This window comes from Trachypithecus francoisi, unplaced genomic scaffold (genome assembly GCF_009764315.1).
Source record: "Trachypithecus francoisi isolate TF-2019V2 unplaced genomic scaffold, Tfra_2.0 Lachesis_group1, whole genome shotgun sequence".
Taxonomy (NCBI): Eukaryota; Metazoa; Chordata; class Mammalia; order Primates; family Cercopithecidae; genus Trachypithecus; species Trachypithecus francoisi.
In genome coordinates this window covers 143,271,195-143,290,222 of record NW_022681454.1, presented here as the reverse complement: position 1 = coordinate 143,290,222, position 19,028 = coordinate 143,271,195, and the positions used below count along the sequence as shown (strand labels likewise).

The following is a 19,028-nucleotide window of genomic DNA, read 5'->3' as shown; positions in this document are numbered from 1 at the left end:
TGGTGACAAAATCTCTAAGCATTTGCTTATCTGTAAAGGATTTTATTTCTCCTTCACTGATGAAGCTTAGTTTGCCTGGATATGAAATTCTGGGTTGAAAATTCTTTTCTTTAAGAACGTTGAATATTGGCCCCCACTCTCTTCTGGCTTGTAGAGTTTCTGCCGAGAGGTCTGCTGTTATTCTGATGGGCTTCCCTTTGTGGGTAACCCGACCTTTCTCTCTGGCTGCCCTTAAGATTTTTTCCTTCATTTCAACTTTGGTGAATCTGGCAATTATGTGTCTTGGAGTTGCTCTTCTGGAGGAGTATCTTTGTGGCGTTCTCTGTATTTCCTGAATTTGGATGTTGGCCTGCCCTACTAGGTTGGGGAAGTTCTCCTGGATGATATCCTGAAGAGTGTTTTCCAACTTGGTTCCATTTTCCCCCTCCCTTTCAGGCACCCCAATCAGACGTAGATTTGGTCTTTTTACATAATCCCATACTTCTTGCAGGCTTTGTTCATTTCTTTTTCTTCTTTTTTCTTTTGGTTTTCTCTTCTCGCTTCATTTCATTCATTTGATCCTCAATCGCTGATACTCTTTCTTCCAGTTGATGGAGTCGGTTACTGAAGCTTGTGCATTTGTCACGTATTTCTCGTGTCATGGTTTTCATCTCTGTCATTTCGTTTATGATCTTCTCTGCATTAATTAGTCTAGCTGTCAATTCTTCCACTTTTTTTTCAAGATTTTTAGTTTCTTTGCGCTGGGTACGTAATTCCTCCTTTAGCTCTGAGAGGTTTGATGGACTGAAGCCTTCTTCTCTCATCTCATCAAAGTCATTCTCTGACCAGCTTTGATCCGTTGCTGGCGATGGGCTGCGCTCCTTTGCAGGGGGAGATGCGCTCTTATTTTTTGAATTTCCAGCTTTTCTGCCCTGCTTCTTCCCCATCTTTGTGGTTTTATCTGTCTCTGGTCTTTGATGATGGTGACGTACTGATGGGGTTTTGGTATAGGTGTCCTTCCTGTTTGATAGTTTTCCGTCTGACAGTCAGAAGGACTGTCTGTTGGTCTGTTGGAGATTGCTTGAGGTCCACTCCAGACCCTGTTTGCCTGGGTATCAGCAGCAGAGGTTGCCGAAGATAGAATATTGCTGAACAGCGAGTGTACCTGTCTTATTCTTTCTTTGGAAGTTTCCTCTCAGGGGTGACTCCACCCTGTGAGGTGTGGGGTGTCAGACTGCCCCTAGTGGGGGATGTCTCCCAGCTAGGCTACTCAGGGGTCAGGGACCCACCTGAGCAGGCAGTCTGTCCGTTCTTAGATCTCAACCTCCGCGTTAGGAGATCCACGGCTCTCCCCAAAGCTGTCAGACAGAGTCGTTCGCGTCTGCACCGGCGCCCACTCTTTCCCCTATTGGACTGCAGCTGTGCGCTGTCTGCAGAGGTAGAGTCTAGAGAGACAGGCAGGCTTCCTTGAGCTGCTGTGAGCTCCACCCAGTTCGAGCTTCCCAGCGGCTTTGTTTACCTACTTAAGCCTCAGCAATGGCGGGCGCCCCTCCCCCAGCCTCACTGCTGCCTTGCGGATAGATCGCCGCAGACGGCTGTGTTAGCAGTGAGGGAGGCTCCGTGGGCGTGGGACCCTCCCGGCCAGGTGTGGGATATATTCTCCTGGTGTGCCTGTTTCCTTAAAGCGCAGTATTGGGGTGGGAGTTACCCGATTTTCCAGGTGTTGTGTGTCTCAGTTCCCCTGGCTAGGAAAAGGGATTCCCTTCCCCCTTGCGCTTCCAGGTGAGGCGATGCCTCGCCCTGCTTCAGCTCACGCTGGTCAGGCTGCAGCAGCTGACCAGCACCGATTGTCCGGCACTCCCTAGAGAGATGACCCCAGTACCTCAGTTGAAAATGCAGAAATCACCGGTCTTCTGTGTCGCTCGTGCTGGGAGTTGGAGACTGGAGCTGTTCCTATTCGGCCATCTTGCTCCGCCCCCCCCCCGCATCAATAAATTTTAATACTTGAAAAATGGTTTTACCAAGCTAAAATATTACATCCTATACATTCTCCTCTCAGGAGAAAAAGAATTATCTACAACTGCGTAGGCACAAGTCCTTACAAGGAATTAGAAAACTTGGTTTATTGGTTGGTTTGTTTTTCAACCCAGTGCTAACTCTGGGTAAATGTGGCCAGAGTCCTCAAACCACCCTGCATTTCCTCATCACTAAAATGGGGATAATAATACCTATCTGTCTGTACTATTGGATTGTGAGAAGCAAATAAATTCATGCAGGTGTTTTTTTTTTTTTTTTTTTTGAGACGGAGTCTCGCTGTGTCCCCCAGGCTGGAGTTCAGTGGCGCGATCTGGGCTCACTGCAAGCTCCGCCTTCTGGGTTCCTGCCATTCTCCTGCCTCAGCCTCCCGAGTAGCTGGGACTACAGGCGCCTGCCGCCACCGCGCCCGGCTACTTTTTTTTGTATTTTTTGTAGAGACGGGGTTTCACCGTGTTAGCCAGGATGGTCTCCAACTCCTGACCTTGTGATCCGCCCGCCTCGGCCTCCCAAAGTGCTAGGATTACAGGCGTGAGCCACAGCGCCCGGCCTCATGCAGGTTTTTATAACTGTCAAGTACTACATATATTCTATACAAAATATAATTTTTACTTGGTGCAATTTTAAGAATATAAAAATGAAGTCTACTAACATCTGATATATATGTAAGTTGTTTTAGAATGGGAAAAATTTAATTTAGTGCTAATTTCCAAATATGCTTCACCTTAATGAAATGAATGCACAATCTAAGAAAAACCAATTTTAAGACTACATTAATCTTAAAAGTGGTGTAAGAATAACTCAAGAATTTAATGCATTGCCACATCAAATTTATAGTTCTTAAAGAAAGCCAAAAGTCAAGCTCAAACTTGGAAAAGTATGATTCTTTTGGTGTTTTCCCTTGATAATTTAACTGTGTAAATTAATATAAATAGAAGACATAAGATGTTATTCAATGTACATGAGGAGGAGACTTCGACACAATAGCATAAGATTAAAACCGATGCTTGGTGTTCATGGCATAACCTCCTATAAAGGATAGCTCAGGCAGGGAGAACTGATTCCACAACAGGGCTTTTTCCTATTTCACGTTCCAAGAGCTCTCCTTAGAATCCACAGTTGTCTTAGTCACTGATTTGGCACAGCTGGGCCCCCAAGGGCACAGCTGCCTTTGATCGTCTCTGTCTATTGCAATGTTGGCAAATTCTTCTTGGCATCTCTGTCCAAGGCATACACTAGGTGGATGCTAGGGTTGGAGACACAGAAGGAAGGGCGCCTCCCCCACTGTCCTGGGGTATCGGTGGGACTTCCTAGAGGAGAAGACAACGAATATGAGACCTAAAGAATGAGTAGAAATTGTCTAGAGGAGCAAAGCTATTGTTTAAAGAGAAGATGAGCCACATCTATAAAAACAAGGAGAGATCCAGATTGCAGAGGACCTGATATTTTAATTCCAAGGAGCTTGGATTCGGTCTGATAGGTCAAGAGAATATTGACTGCTTTTGAGTGCAGCAGTTACAAACTGAGATTTGGATTCTAGATTAACACGGGAACTGAGCTGAAGATTTGCTACTGGAAGGGATGGTGGTAGTGGTGGACAGTTAATACAGGAGACCTATGGAGAGCGTACGTAACAGTTGTGTTGTGCTACTGATGTCAGTAGCAGCAGGTAGAACAACAAATTAATTTCAGCAACACGTATCAGGAAAGCCTTTTAATTCTGAGAATATCTCGTTATCATACAGCAAATATGACAGGAAGTGAGAGAAGTTATCTTTTTGACTCCATCAGGATCCTATAAAATAAGATGTGTGGTTCAAGGAGCAGAGATGCAGGAAAGTAGGGATTGACTTTGATACATGTACTTGGTAAATGCTTGCCCTTGTGTTTGATCCCTCCTACGCAGTAAGATAAAGGGACAGATACGAAAACAGTTGGGAGATGGAGTTCAATGGATTTGGAGGTTGAAAGGAGGAGGAGCCTTGGACAACGCTCTGGTTTGTGACTTTGGGTGACTGGAAAAGCAACGTGATTACTGAGACTGTTTAGTGAGGAAAGTTGGCCTTTCTTAAAATAAGCTTTCACTGGGAAATGAAGGCAAACAAAAATAACAGAAACAGATAATTTTACATAGAATGGGCTTCTAATTTAACATTAATGAGAATTTAACTATTAGTTGAACCATTTATTTGTTACTCAATTTTTATATTCATCTCAGTTCTGTTTGAGAACCCACCCTTGGGGCCGGGCGCGGTGGCTCAAGCCTGTAATCCCAGCACTTTGGGAGGCCGAGACGGGCGGATCACGAGGTCAGGAGATCGAGACCATCCTGGCTAATACGGTGAAACCCCGTCTCTACTAAAAAATACAAAAAACTAGCCGGGCGACGAGGCGGGCGCCTGTAGTCCCAGCTACTCGGGAGGCTGAGACAGGAAAATGGCGTGAACCCGAGAGGCGGAGCTTGCAGTGAGCTGAGAGCCGGCCACTGCACTCCAGCCTGGGCGGCAGAGCAAGACTCCGTCTCAAAAAAAAAAAAAAAAAAAAGAGAACCCACCCTTGGATATTTTCCCTTCCTATCATCTTCAATTCTTCTCTTTCCTCAAAAGAAGAGTTAAGACTTATGTGTAAATTTCTGATTGTAGAAATATAAAATTAATAAGCAGATAGGATTCCCAGACAAGAGAATAAAAGCTTTATAGGAGAGGTCTTCTTATCAAAAGCTTTAAAAATCTACAGCTGGCTAGTTAATTGGAAAAGGCAATTAAAGCAGGGAAATATGTAAGCTACCTTTTTAAAAGGTTTAAAAGTGTAAGTTGGTATACACTTTATATATATAATATATAGGTGTATATACATATGTGTACATTAATATTAGAATATAATATATAGGTGTATATACATATGTGTACATAAATATTAGAAAACTTGGTTTTTTAACCCAATGCTGACCCTGAGTAAATGTATATACATATGTACACATATGTATATACACCTATATATTATGTGTGTGTGTATATATAGGTGTACATATTTATGAGATACAGAGTGACATTTGGTATATGTATACAGAAAGTAATGATCAAATCAGGGTGTGTGTGTGTGTGTGTGTGTGTGTGTGTGTGTATATACCTTGCCTCTTCTTTGATTTTTGCATCATCTTTTTTAAAGAACCAGAGCCACATGCCTGACCAATTTCCAGTTTCCATTTCTTTAAGATGCCAGAAGAATGTTGAAGCAATCTGAATGTAGAATCCTAGATTTTTATAAATTTACTCTAATATTTTGCAGGTATATAATCCACATATATATGAAAACAATTTTTATGCACTCTAGTCTTCATAGAAACAATAAACTTCTGTATTTATACTTCTTTCCTTTTTTTTTGAGACAGAGTCTTGCTCTGTCACCCAGGTTGGAGTGCAGAGGCATGATCACAACTGACAGCAGCCTGACCTCCTGGGGTCAAGTCATCCTCCCACCTCAGCTCCCTGAGTAGCTGTGACTACAGGCACACACCACCATGCCTGGATAATCTTTATATTTTTTGTAGAGACGTGTTCACCGTGTTGCCCACGCTGGTCTCAAACACCTGAGATCAAGCGATCCTCTTGCCTTGGCCTCCCAAAGTGTTGGGATTACAGGCATGAGCCACTGCACCCGGCTTCTATATTTACACTTCATTAGTGTGCTCAACATTTAACCAAATAATGTTATCCAAATAACAAGAGCAAAAGATACAAACTGGTTTGGGAACAAAAACAGTTGACTTTTTTCTCCTTTTATTTTTAGTTGACATGTAATACTTGTACATATTTATGAGATACAGAGTGATATTTGGTATTTGTATATAGCATGTAATTATCAAATCAGGGTAATTAGTATACTGTCCCCACAAACATCATTTCTTTGTGCTGTGAACATAAAAATCCTCTCTTCTAGCTTTTAAAAAATACACAATAAATTATAGTTAACCCTATTCGCCCTGCAGTGTACAGAACACCAGAACTCGTTCCTCCTATCCAGTTGTAACAATTGCTTCTTGGTAAGAGAATGTGTTCTTCAGTAGCTTCACATTAGCATATAAGAACAAAAAAAGCAACTCTTAACTGGAGTTTAAGAATTAGAAAGATCTGGGTAGAGTCTAGACTCTGGAGTTTACTAGCTGTGTCACCTTATAAGTTGTTTATTTTTTCTGAGTGTTGGTTTCTTGAAAAGGAGCATAAGTGTTACTAGAAGGGGGTCCCTACCCAGACCCCAAGAGATCTCACACAAGAAAGAATTCAGGGCGAGTCCACAGAGTAAAAAGAAAGCAAGTTTATTAGAGAAGAAACAAAAGAACAGCTACTCCATAAAGACAGCAGCCCCGAGGGCTGCTGATTGGCTAATTTTATGGTTATTTCTTGATCACATGCTAAACAAGGGGTGGGTTATTCATGAGGGAAAGAGGTGGACAATTCCCAGAATTTAGGATTCCTCCCTTTTTTAGACTATACAGGGTAACTTCTAGATGTTGCCATGGCATTTGTAAACTGTCATGGTGTAATGGGAGTGTCTTTTAGCATGCTAATGAATTATAAACATAATATAGTACATAATATATATAAACGTATAATTATAATGAATTATAATTAGCATATAATGATCAGTGAGAACTATCAGAGGTCACTTTCATCACCATGTTGGTTTTAGTAGGTTTTGGTCAGCTTCTTTACCATATCCTGTTTTATCAGCAGGGTCTTTATGACCTGTGTCTTATGATACCAGTCCTACCAACCTCCTGTCTCATCCTGTGGCAAAGAATGCCTAACCTCCTAGGAATGCAGCCCAGCAGGTCTCAGCCTCATTTTACCGATCCACTATTCAAGATGGAGTCACTGTGGTTCAAATGCCTCTGACATAAGAACCATAATTCCCAAAATTCAATGTTAAATGAATTGTCACAGATTGCTGACAATTTCAACCCTGAAAAGTAAACACATCAGCTTGAAACTGAAGTGCACTTTGCCAGGTAGCAACAGGCTGACAGCATGTCTGGGTCTTTATTGCAAATAAGGCTAAATGTTAGCATGGATCGCTGCATAGTTCATTTGCCCATTCTGCTCTGATATTTAAAAGACAATGTCATCTAGAAAAGCTCTTGGTACACCATACTTACTCAATAAGCACTCACTTCCTTACCTCTTGATGAGAGAAAAAGATGTATTTCTCTCATCATCATCCCTCCCCAATTCCTTTTGCCATTATTATTATCATCAAAGCTTCTACTAAACAAATAGTTGAATCAAATTGATTTAATCTTAGGAAATAAAGGTTCTTAGGCTACGCTTGATGGATTATCCTAATCATTTGAAAGTGTTATGGAATAAAAATCAGTTGATTTCTGATCTAGAACACAGGTGAATATTTCAAAAACAAGTAACAGGCTCAACAATTTATGGGCTCATCAGTTTGCTCCATGCCTCCCTTCCACCTCCTTTCTGAGTGATGGTAATAACTGATAACAGGAGAAAGAAGGCAGAGAACAAGGGTCTTCAATACAATGGGCTGATTTAGGTTCTCTTCCCATGTCCCCATTCTTCTGCCCTTAAGAAAGTGTTATTCTCTTGGTGTGATAGAACTATTTCCCCCAAGTCCTTTGTCAGCGCCCAAACCTTCATATACAACACACAATTATTGGGCTCAGTATCAGTTCTGTTCTGGTCCTCTGGAAACCCTCTGTGTTGGGGCTTTGTGTGTGTGTTTTCATTTGAACACAAGGTCTGGTGATGATGGGGGAGGGCAATATGGGTTACTTTCCCTCACAGAGATGTGATGAGGATAAATGAAATGATATTCATATAGCACTTTAGGATGTTCTTGTAAAATGAACCTTTGTGAATATGAAGTATTCTAAAAGGCCAGTGACTGCAACTTCTATTTAAAATAAAAATTGCTGACAACAATTTCAAACCTGGAAAGTAAACACATCAGCTTGAAATTGAAGTGCACTTTGCCAGGTAGCACCAGGCTGATGGCATATCTGCGTCCTTATTGCAAATACGGCTAAATGTCAGCGTGGATTGCTGCATAGTTCCATTCACCCATCCTGCTCTGATACTTAAAAGCATCTAAAGACAATGGCCAGGGCTTGTGTTGTTTGTGATCCAGGGAAATCTGGAAGGCTGGTTCAGTCTTTGACCCTCCAAGGGCTTTCCAGTCTATCTGAAGAAAGCTAAGATAGGGACATCTGGAGGATCCTGAACTACAACAGGATCCGAGCCTGCTCCTGTGATTGACTGTAGTCCCTTAGAGGGCAATTAGAGCCATCCCATGGGGTGAATGTGAAACTAGATAAAAGTGATTCTCTGGGAAACCTCCAACCTGGAGACAGGAGCAGAACCCTCATCCCTCACGTGGTCATGGTCTGGGAATAAAGCCATGCTCCTGGATCCTGTTTGGAGCTATGTGTATGCAAACACCATATGTTACCCGCTTACAGTATATTGAGAGATGTTCTAAAATTGTCACAGAGCACTGATGTGTTTTAGACCCTATCAAGCAAAATAGGGCCTAGGTCTACCAGAGATCACACACTAATTTAGCATTCTGGGTGCAGAGGGGAATGATCAGTGAAGCCTCTATGAGCTGACGGAGGACCAAGCCAGCAAATGCAATAAGAAGAACTAGGAAGAAAATGAGTCTTGGGGAGTTTAGCCCTGGTAGATTTCCCAGACAACTATGCAAGTGAGACTTGGCTCTGGAGTAACAGAATAAAGCCACAAAGACTCAGCAAAGGAAAAATATGAATTTCAGTGGAAGGTAGAGACCGATGCCTAAAACTTCTGAAACGAAGTAGCTTCTCAAATAATCACAGTGCTGGCCACTACATGTGTACTTGCCCACTTGTAACCTCACTCTTTGTTCTCTACTGTGGAGTTCTCCTTAGGCCCTCTTTTTGAGTTAACACATAAACATATAATGGGGTGTCTAATAAATATATAAACATATAATGATATAAACATACAACTGGTTATCTACTAAAACATTCACAGATGAATAATAAACCTACAAAGAACATTAGTAATTTCACTACTGGTTGATGATATACAAACAAACCTACCAAGTAATATCTCAGATATAATATGCTTGTTTTCAGAATTTTAAACTTCAAGTTTGGAGACTTTGATATTCTTTTTGGATCTATTCTTTGGTAACTTCAGAGAGGTTGTTCACATTTTGGTGTTTCTATAGAATGAGAAGAAGTATGTCATGTTTTTGTGCAAAGATTCAGGAAAGACATTAGATATCTTGCCACCATTTTGTGTTTATCATTAAAATGTAGGAGACTTTCATCCTATTCTGTTCCTAAGTCTATTCCACAAATAGTGATGTTTAGGATTACTGTTGACTTTTCTTCTCTTTGAGAACAGGAAGGAGGACAAAATGCAGGGGGAACAAAAGAAGGAACATTTATTACCATTAACTCTACCTCTAGGTGATTTATCTATATTTAACCTTCACAACCGTCTTATGAAGCAGGTATTATTAACCATGACATGTTTTACCAGTGAAGAGAAGGGTCACTTGCCTCTCAATGAGATAGCATGAGATTTTTATGCACTTCTTCAAAGTAACAACAATATCATGTCTTCCCTATAATTTTTGAGAATTTGCATTTTCCAGGTTTGCCACCCCTGCTCTTGGCTATTCTATTCTATCAACAAAGAAAGGAATCTTTAATTGTGGTTAGGTAATGTACTCAAATGGTAGATATGGAGTTTAAAGCCTCCATGTTTTCACTGTCTCTTGCATTCTTAAGTGTTTTAAGGAAGGTATTTCATATTGGTTTTAGAAGTGCATTCATCTGTAATCACACTTAGCCTTCAAAATAAATCTTTAGGTAGATGACTAAAGTGATCATGAGAAAGTCATAAAGCATGAAAATTGAATCATTTAAAACATGTTTATTCTTTCTCTCTTTATTGCTTTTAGGATATTCTACAAGTAGGAATAACATGTGATAGACTCCAGCTGTTTGCAATATGGTACTAAGTGAGGAGGCATATTATTTTAGGAAAAATAGAGAGGGAAACAGATACAAAGTACTTTCTGATTGCTTTTCTCTATGTTCTTTTAGAAAGCAACGCAAAAACAGATTGATCTTGTTTTGGGGTTATTGTTAAGGTCTCAAGATTTATACTTTGCTTTCTTGGGTCAGATAGTTGATGGGTTTTGACAAACTTATACATGTATAGAGACCCAAGTTGTGAAAAGATCAAAATATTTGCCAGATATTCCCAGGTCTTCTTCAAGTTAACCCAATGACACATGACACACATCCAGAGGAAAGGAAGATCTTACTCTTTGAGGAAATCCCAGTCTTCTTATAAGTCCATCAAAGCAAAGAACCAGAAAGAGCTTTTGAAAAAGATATTTCAGTTTAAAATGCAGCAGATGACAAACCCAGTCCTAGAGCCCTCTGGGAATTTGACTACCAAAACCCAATATATCACAGAAACATTTATTTTGTAAGTAATGTTAATAATATTCTCAGAGGTCTGTGTTTATTGTTTAACACTGCCATCATTTATTGATGACTAATGGCCAATAAACAGAGCCTCTTGTCTTTACTCTGGCTTCTAGTCAGTATTTGTGGATTAGGTCCATTAGTCTCCTTTTGAAAGCCATTGGGACAATGCAGCTGGTACCCAACTGAAGAAGACATGCAAAAAACATTATGTGCCACTCAGGTGAAGACAAATAAGTGAAATTGTACGGAAGATGTGCAATTGCAACCACAAGAAGCACTAAAATGTAAGTACTGTATGACCTAATGAGTATTTCTGAATATATCTAATCTTGTGACTTACCTTTCCATTCTAGCTTTTAGAATACTAATCACAAATAGATCCCATATTATCAAATGTGGTTCTATAAGAGAGTATGGGAATACAGTTGTTGAGACCACATTAAGGAAAAAAAAAAATGCTCAGGCTTTTAAGAATGTAAAAGACATGCAGAAATAAAAGGAATGACAAGAAAATTTAATTACTGGAAATAGATGGTAAAAGGAAGATGGCACACAATTCAGAGAAAAAAAATACAACACACGGGGATTTGGGGAACTATAATTCAAGATGAAATTTGGGTAAGGACACAGCCAAACCATATCAGGCCTTTATATTGCACTTTCAGGAAAGTCTTGCTTGTTTGGGGTTGATGCATAAAAACTCACTAATTGGATTTAATAAGAAAGTTCCACTATGCCCTAGTAAAACATGCACTCTCACCCTAGAGTAGACAGATCTGGCGAGTTATCTTGAAGTAGAAGGGACTTGAAAGTTTAAAATGAAGTTTTAAGAATCTTAACATTTCTTACCTAAAATAGTATAGTATAGAGAGGGATAGAGCAGCAAACCTTTTTTATAAAAGCAAACATTTTTTATAAAGGGCATGGCTATGGCTACATTTCAGTAAAAGTTTATTTACAAAAACAGTATTTGGTCCAAGGGCTTTAGTTTGTCTTTCTCTGGTTTAGGACAAAAAATACCAGGCTAGTAATTAGCAGACGTGAATTTAAGAGCTCTGCTCTGATAAGATGGATTGGAGAATACCATTGGTCCTGGTTATCCAATTTCTTATTTCCAGAGAAACAACTGTTACAGTCCTCTGCCAGTAGGGAAAGAATAAAGTGATACTTTCCTTGGAAAATGACAGTTTTCTCTGTCTTTGTTGAAGAGTTTCAATCCCAGTACCCAGGGTCACTTCAGGCCAAGAGGGCCAGCCTCGTAATTGATGGTAGGAGACCCAATGTATTCAAAAACAATATTTATAGGTGTCTGGCCTGATAGGGTTCTAAGGTGTCTTCAGATATAGCTTCTGACATTTTCTTCCTCCAACTATGCACAAATTTGATTTACCAAGATCGGTAGGCCTATTATTACAACAGCAAATTCCAGCCTTAGTCTTCTATTTGATAATCGATCTATCACCAATGATTCCATTTCTACTGTGTGTAACTTGAAAAGATTGTATGAGTTGAAGGCAATCAATTAGGCATTAGTCAGGGTTAGCAATTCACTTTTTGGAGCAACCTCTAGATAAAGAGATAATGGTTTACTTTTCTACTTTTTAGAACTGCATAGCATATAAAATTAGGCTTTTCTATAAGTAACAGAAAACTCAAAATAATAGTGATAAACCAGAGAGAAGTTTGTTTCTCTTAAATACCTACGATCCAGAGATACTCAGGCTAGAGTCCTTAGGTAGCTCCAGGAAGTTCCCATCTTGCCACTCGGCCACTCTTGGGAATTTCAGCCTTTACATATGCACTGAGCCGGCAAGAAGAAGGAATAAAGAGGTGAATGTCCCCTTCCTTTAAGGAACTTCCTAGAAATCAGCCACTTCTAGTTACATTACATTGCTGGAACTTAGTTACATGCCTACTTACTGGCTTCAAAAGAATTTCTAATCTTTATTTAGCAGTCATGTGCCCAGCTAGAATCAGGAGTTCTAACACTAAGGGAAAAGGTGAGAATGTGTAATGGGAGACCGACCACTAGCAACCTCTACTACCCATTATAATTACACAGCTCTTGGAAAAGTCAACCCAATCTATTCTTTGAAATGTTTAGCCTTTGAGAGCTCCATGAACCCAGGGTAATGTGTATAGGTCTCCAAATCACAGGGACATAATGCTCTCCAAACTTCTTTTAGATCTTTGTTCTTACTTAAGTTGGACTTATAACTCTTGTTGTTGCCCCACCTTAGAGGACACTCAGAGATACAGTAATTGTGTATGATTTTCCAGGAGGAGATGAAAATACCCTCTGGAGATTTTTAATATGTTTGGCATTTAAGGAATATGAAGTGGGCAACCACTCTATAAATAGTTTCATTTGCCCTACATGAATGCAGACAGCTATCTTTTCCCTGAAAACCAATATTAAACAAAATTACACAGGCAATTATTACATATTAATTATTTTCTGATATGTAAGGCAAAATTACGTATTTATTTTAAATAAAGAAACCTATATTACTTATGCTATTTTACAAACACATGCTTTTGAACTTTGTCTTTTCATCTCAGTCATCCCTCATTAGTGGTGCCGAGTTATGCCTTTGTTTTTAGCTTAGCTAGTTGTTCCAAGTGCTTCTGTGATATTGTTATGCACAGAATGTTGGCTTTATTTCTTTTACTCCTTCTATCCTTCATCATTTATTAATTACACAGATTGTGTGATGAAGAGTTGTCAACATTATCATTTTTCTATATTTACAGGTATAATAACTGCACTGAAGTGGATTTGTCATCTAATAGCCTTAAATGATTCCTCTCTTTCGAGCTGCATTTCACGCCATTATTTACTGTGCTTCCCAATAGCTTATCATCCATGACTGTCTACTCTCCTCTCTCCCCTTAATTTCCTGAGACAGATTTCCACTTAAGAGACAGAGAAACTATTAGATGGAGAGGTTCCACAAACCAACAGAGCATGAGGTCTTCCGCAAAGAGACACATTCACCCCTCATGGGTTAAAGAAAGAAAATGGCATTACATCTTCCACACTGACAAACTGTCACTATCAATGTGCAAAGGGCATAATCCTGTTTCAATTGAGGAAATTTACATGCAAACTCTCATTAACACAAATACAATAGAAGCTAAGTGCCTAAATTCCTGTAGAGAGAAAAGAGAAGTGGTTATGTTCCTAGTCTAATGTAAAACATGACTTCCTATATTTGAGTTGGAATTTTCATAACTGTTTAATATTAGTCTGTGAGTTTTTCTAGGGAGAGGCAATATCAAAGAAGAAAATAATACTCTATCTCTGTAAAGCATTTTAGCAATGCTCAGAGAAGTGGATTACCATACATTTATTCTGGAAATTATCTTGCTAGCTCCAATATGTTTTCAAATTATGCATATATTTGTAGTATTCTGTTATAATTGGCACAGTCACTACAAATCTTTATCTTTGCTGTATTTGGAATACAAGAAAAGAAGAGCATTTCCTTTCATGGTAGCATTTTGAAGCTAACAATATTCAGTAGTATAAAAAATACTCCCTGATAAAATAGTTGTTCTTAAATATGGTTGTTTGAAGATTACATATGTCCTCATGAATCTTTTCATTTAATTTGTAATTACTTTAAATGATTAAAAAGAATACAAACAACTTATCTAATTTCTCAAAAGAAAAATATAAAACAAGATTATCCTGCTGTATGTAATTTTCACAAATTATCTACCAGTGATAAATTACAGGAGTTGATTATTGAACCAAACATTACCACCTAAACTATGTTTCTAAGAATTCCCAGGTGGCTTTTTATTTAACTTGTCTGAATGGAGTTCTATGCTTCAATATTTTTATAAGCCCATGCTAAGACTTGAGAAATTCTTGATTGAAGATGAGGGTAGGCTGATTTAGAAGTATCATGAAGACATGAAAGTGCTAGTGAAGTTTGGGCAAATTACTACAGCATAAGCGGTTAACTTGAAGCTTATGGAAGCAACTGGTCAACTTGCCTTTGAATTTAAGAATGTAAGAATAGAGACTACATTTTAAACCTTTCACTTATTTTTCATCTATCACTCACTTCATGTTATTAGATATTTATTAGGTTCAGAGACTCAGTTGCTGGGTATGTACATTGTTACCTGAGCCTTTACTTATCTCATTGCTGTAGTCTGAATATTTGTCCTCCACCCCCCAAATTCTTATATTGCAATCTAATCCCCAGTGCAATAATAGTACTAAGAGGTGGGGCCTTTGGTTAGATCACAAACGCAGAGTCCTCATGAATGGGATTAGTGACCCTATCAGAGAGGCCAGAGAGACTTCATTGGCTTCTTCCACCAAGTGAGAACTCAGCAAGAAGGTAGCTTCTGTGAACTAAAGAGTGAGCTCTCACCAGATGTCACATCTTTTGGAACTTTGATCATAGACTTCCCAGCCTCTAGGACTATAAGAAATAAATATGTGTTGTTTGTAAGCCACCACTCTATGGTAATTTGTTATAGCAGCCCAAACTGACTAAGACAGTCATCATGGGGGACATTTATGTTGTGTCTACACTAAACACTCAGGATATACGCTACCAAACAAGTGAATTGAGTAGGTGATATAAAACTGAAACAAATAAGTTAGGAAAATTTTGACTTCTGACACATGGTATAATAGTAACAAAAAGACAACTACACAAATATAACCAGCAATAATTCCCATTACCACCACCCATTTTTAAGCATGCATTCTGTACTAGGCTATATATTTTACATACATTTTCCTGAGCACAACTCCATGAGGCATGTTTTTACCAATGAAGAAACTGAGTCATAGAAAGGTTAAGTTACTTGCTGAAAGTAAATTGCTAGTAAATGCCACAGCCTAAATATGAAAGCAGTTTTGTATGTGCTGAATTTCTTGAGTAAATCAATAAATGGTTACAAAGCCCACATTTCTTAACCACTTACATAACACCATAATTCTGAGTTTACCAATCAGTTCCCTATGATTAGGTGGAAAGGAGAAACCCAAATATTTAAATACATTAGGTTCATTTATTTTGTGAGTTCTTTTTACTTGGTAAAAGATTAAGTGACTTCTTTGAAGATCTCAGCTAATGAGATCAGGGGCATGAGCAGAGTCATGGCTGGAACACAGATGTTCTGATCTATCTAGTACAGTTCCCATGCAGTACTATCTCACTTCCACCCCGTGATGCCCATTACTTCATGACAGTCACCATTATCTAAGATGAGTTTTCATCATTTACACCTTGGGAGAAGTTAAAGAAACAAAACACGCATTTTCTTTGTCACTGACCAAAACATAAGATAAATCTTATTATTATTTTTTGGCTTCTACATTGTACCCTCTGATTCTATTCCAACTATTCAAGTCAATAAATACATATCAAATATTTACTATATGTCATGGTACTATGTTAGCTAGTGTGAATGACAGTAAAATGAAAACAAAACAAAACAAAACAAAACCCAACAATCCTTCTTAAGAAGCTTCTATTCTAGTTGTAGGATGTGTATGTACACAAAAAACTTTATGGTAACTATAACACAGTAGAGGAAACATGTAAGAGAGAAAGACTTTTTTTTTCTGGCTCAAGGGAGCAGGAAAAGCTTCATAAAATATGTTAGTTTTATGTGGAAAAGCTTCACAAAATATGTCAGGTTTTATGTGGGTCAAGATATAAGGGAGGTGATATAGTTTGGATCTGTGTCCCACCTAAATCTCATGTTCAAGTGTAATCCTCAGTGTTGGAGGTGAGGCCTAGTTGGAGGTGACTGGATCACAGGGGCGGTTTCTAATGGTTTAACACAATCACCCTGGGTGCTGTTCTCATGATACTGAACGAGTTCTCACGAGAATTGGTTATTTAAAAGTGTGTAGCACTTTCCCTCCCCTATCCACATCCTCCTGCTCCAGTCATGGGAAATGGTAGCTTCCCCTTTGCCTTCCACTATGAAGAAAGCCAAGCAGTTGCTGCCATGCTTTCTGTACAGAACGCAGAACCATGAACCAATTAAACCTCTTGTCTTCATAAACTACCCAGTCTCAGGACTTGTCTTTTTTGTTTTGTTTTGTTTTTTGATGGAGTCTCGCTCTGTCACCCAGGCTGGAGTGCAGTGGTGCCATCTTGGCTCACTGTAGCCCCCGCCTCCCAGGTTCAAATGATTCTCCTAACTCAGCCTCCCAAGTAACTGGGATTACAGTTGTGTGGCACCATGCCCAGATAACTATTTTTTTTTTTTTTTTTAGTAAAGATGGGAGTTTCACCATGTTGGCCAGGCCTGTCTCAAACTCTTGACCTCAGGTGATCCACCCACCTCAGCCTCCCAAAGTGCTAGGATTATAGGCCAGGTGTTTCTTTATAGCAGTTCAAGAACATGCTAATACAGGGGGCAATGTCAGAATTTTTTTGACACTGGTTACACTCTCAATATATTTACTCATCATTGTAACAATCCAGATTATAGGTACTAACTTTATATCATAGGTACTGTAATTATCTTCCAAACTGAGACCAAGGAAGGTTAAGTGACTTTCCCGGAGTCACATGGGTATTACAGTAAGTAGTGGAGTCAGGATTTTAACCTGGGCAGTTGGATGCTTGGAAACATACTCTTAACCACTGAAGTCTACTGCTCAGGTTTCCGAAGTCAGGCATACCTTAGTTTGAAGCCTGACTCTGCCACTTATCAGTCATAGGAAAAACTTTTACCTTACTTTCTTCATTGTCACATCTTTAAAATGAGGAAAATCATACTTACATCATTTGGAATGGGAAGGTTGGGAAAGGCACCAGAATACCACTCAGCTGGCCACTAAGAAGTCACAATTACTATGGTAATTTCACTATCTTTCAGCAGCTGTTTTACAGTTTTACAGGCTCAGAAGACCTACCCATCAGCTTCCTAGAGCTGATCAAACTCTGGGGTGCTCTCTCATGACACAAAGCTTACTGTGTTCAAGGCACCATTTTGGGAAGATATTAAATATTACTTTGGGCAGAGAAGTGGTGTTATTAGGCCAGGTACAGTGGCTCATGCCTGTAATCTCAGCACTTTGGGAGGCCGAGGTGGGTGGATCACTTGAGCTCAGGAGTTCCAGACCAGCCTGGCCAGCATGGTGAAACCCGGTCTCTACTAAAAATACAAAAATTAGCCTGGTGTGGTGGTGTGGGCCTGTAATCCTAGCTACTCAGGAGGCTGAAGCAGGAGAATTACTTGAACCTGGGAGGCAGAGGTTGTAATGAGCTGAAATCATGCACTCCAGCCTGGGCAATTGAGTGAGACTCTGTCTCAGAAAAAAAAAAAAAAGAAGAAGAAGAAAATGCTCTGATCCTCATCTTTCTATACTTGCCATGTAATTCCTCTACTCACCACATAATTCCTCTACTCACCCCCATAGCAAACTTCTTGACTGAGTTGTCTATGCTCACTGCAGGCACTTTTCAACTTTTTCCAATTCGGCTTACGTGTTAGTTACCTATTGGTGTGTAAAGAATCACCCTAAAATTTGGCAGCTTTGTTAGGGCTCATGGTTTCTATGGGTCAGCAATATTGGCTTGGCTTAGTTGGATGCCTGTGGCTACAATCAAGCTGTAAACTGGGACAGAAGACATCTTCAATTTTGCTGGGAGAGGAGCCACTCCAAGTCTCAGACTATGGCTGGCTGTTAGAGGGAGATTCTTTCTTGACACATGGGCTTTTGTGTAGAGTGGCTTACATGATGGCAGCTGGCTTCTCTCAGCAAAGGAGCAAGCCTGCAGAAAAAACTTAAGACAGAAGTCATAATCATTTTGAAGCTGAATAGAAGTGACATCTAATCACTTCTGCCATATTCCATTTATTAGAAGCAAATCAATAAGTCTGTCCGCATCCAAAGGAAGGGAAATACACAAGTTCACGGAGGTGGGGATCTATTTTAGGAGCTGCCAACCACAGCCTCTGTGCCTACCTTTCAAACTATCATGTCTCATGTTAAAATCTCTGACAGCCTGCATGTAGTCAAATCCTCCCAGTAGCATTAACTCCAGATGGCTGCTCCCTCCTTCATCAAACTCTATCCCCCTTGTCTTCTGTGATTCCACACTGTCCTGATTTTCCTCTAAGTTTCTGTTCCTTCTTAGTTTTCTTAACAGCATCCTACTCCTCTATCCAATTTCTTTTCTTTGTCATCAACACTCACTGAGTAGGTCATTCAATCCCATGGCTTTAAGTATCATCTCAATGCTGATGGTTATTGTTGCCGGTCCCTAGCCCAAATTGCTCTCCTGATCTCTAGTCACATATTCAGTGGCCTTCCTGACATCGCAATGTGGATGTATAATAGGTATATCTAGCTACTCAAGACTAAAACAGAGCCTACGGTTTTCCCCAAAATCTGTTGCTCTGATTTTTTTAAATCAAGTTTTATAATGTCAGGGAAATAAAACAAAAACCTCAAAACCAAAACCAAAGCAAGCAAGTAACCAACCAACCAAACAAAAAATTCCCAAGAATA

General features: G+C 39.5%; 1 long non-coding RNA gene across 4 annotated transcripts in view; it reads right to left on the bottom strand.

Annotated features, from left to right (window-relative positions):
- LOC117085994 overlaps nt 1-19,028 on the bottom strand; it is a 72,098-nt gene that overhangs the window by 33,860 nt on the left and 19,210 nt on the right. Inside the window, exons 3-5 of one of the 4 annotated variants that reach the window (XR_004438161.1) lie at nt 17,615-17,619; nt 12,223-12,323; nt 2,447-3,323 (exon numbers count right to left, since the gene is read on the bottom strand). The exons of 1 other annotated variant lie outside the window; for it this stretch is intronic. This is a non-coding gene — a long non-coding RNA (uncharacterized LOC117085994). Of the gene's footprint in view, nt 1-2,446; nt 3,324-5,726; nt 9,238-12,222; nt 12,324-17,614; nt 17,620-19,028 lie in introns of those variants that run through there. 2 more of the 4 variants (XR_004438162.1, XR_004438165.1) reach the window with 2 other exon arrangements.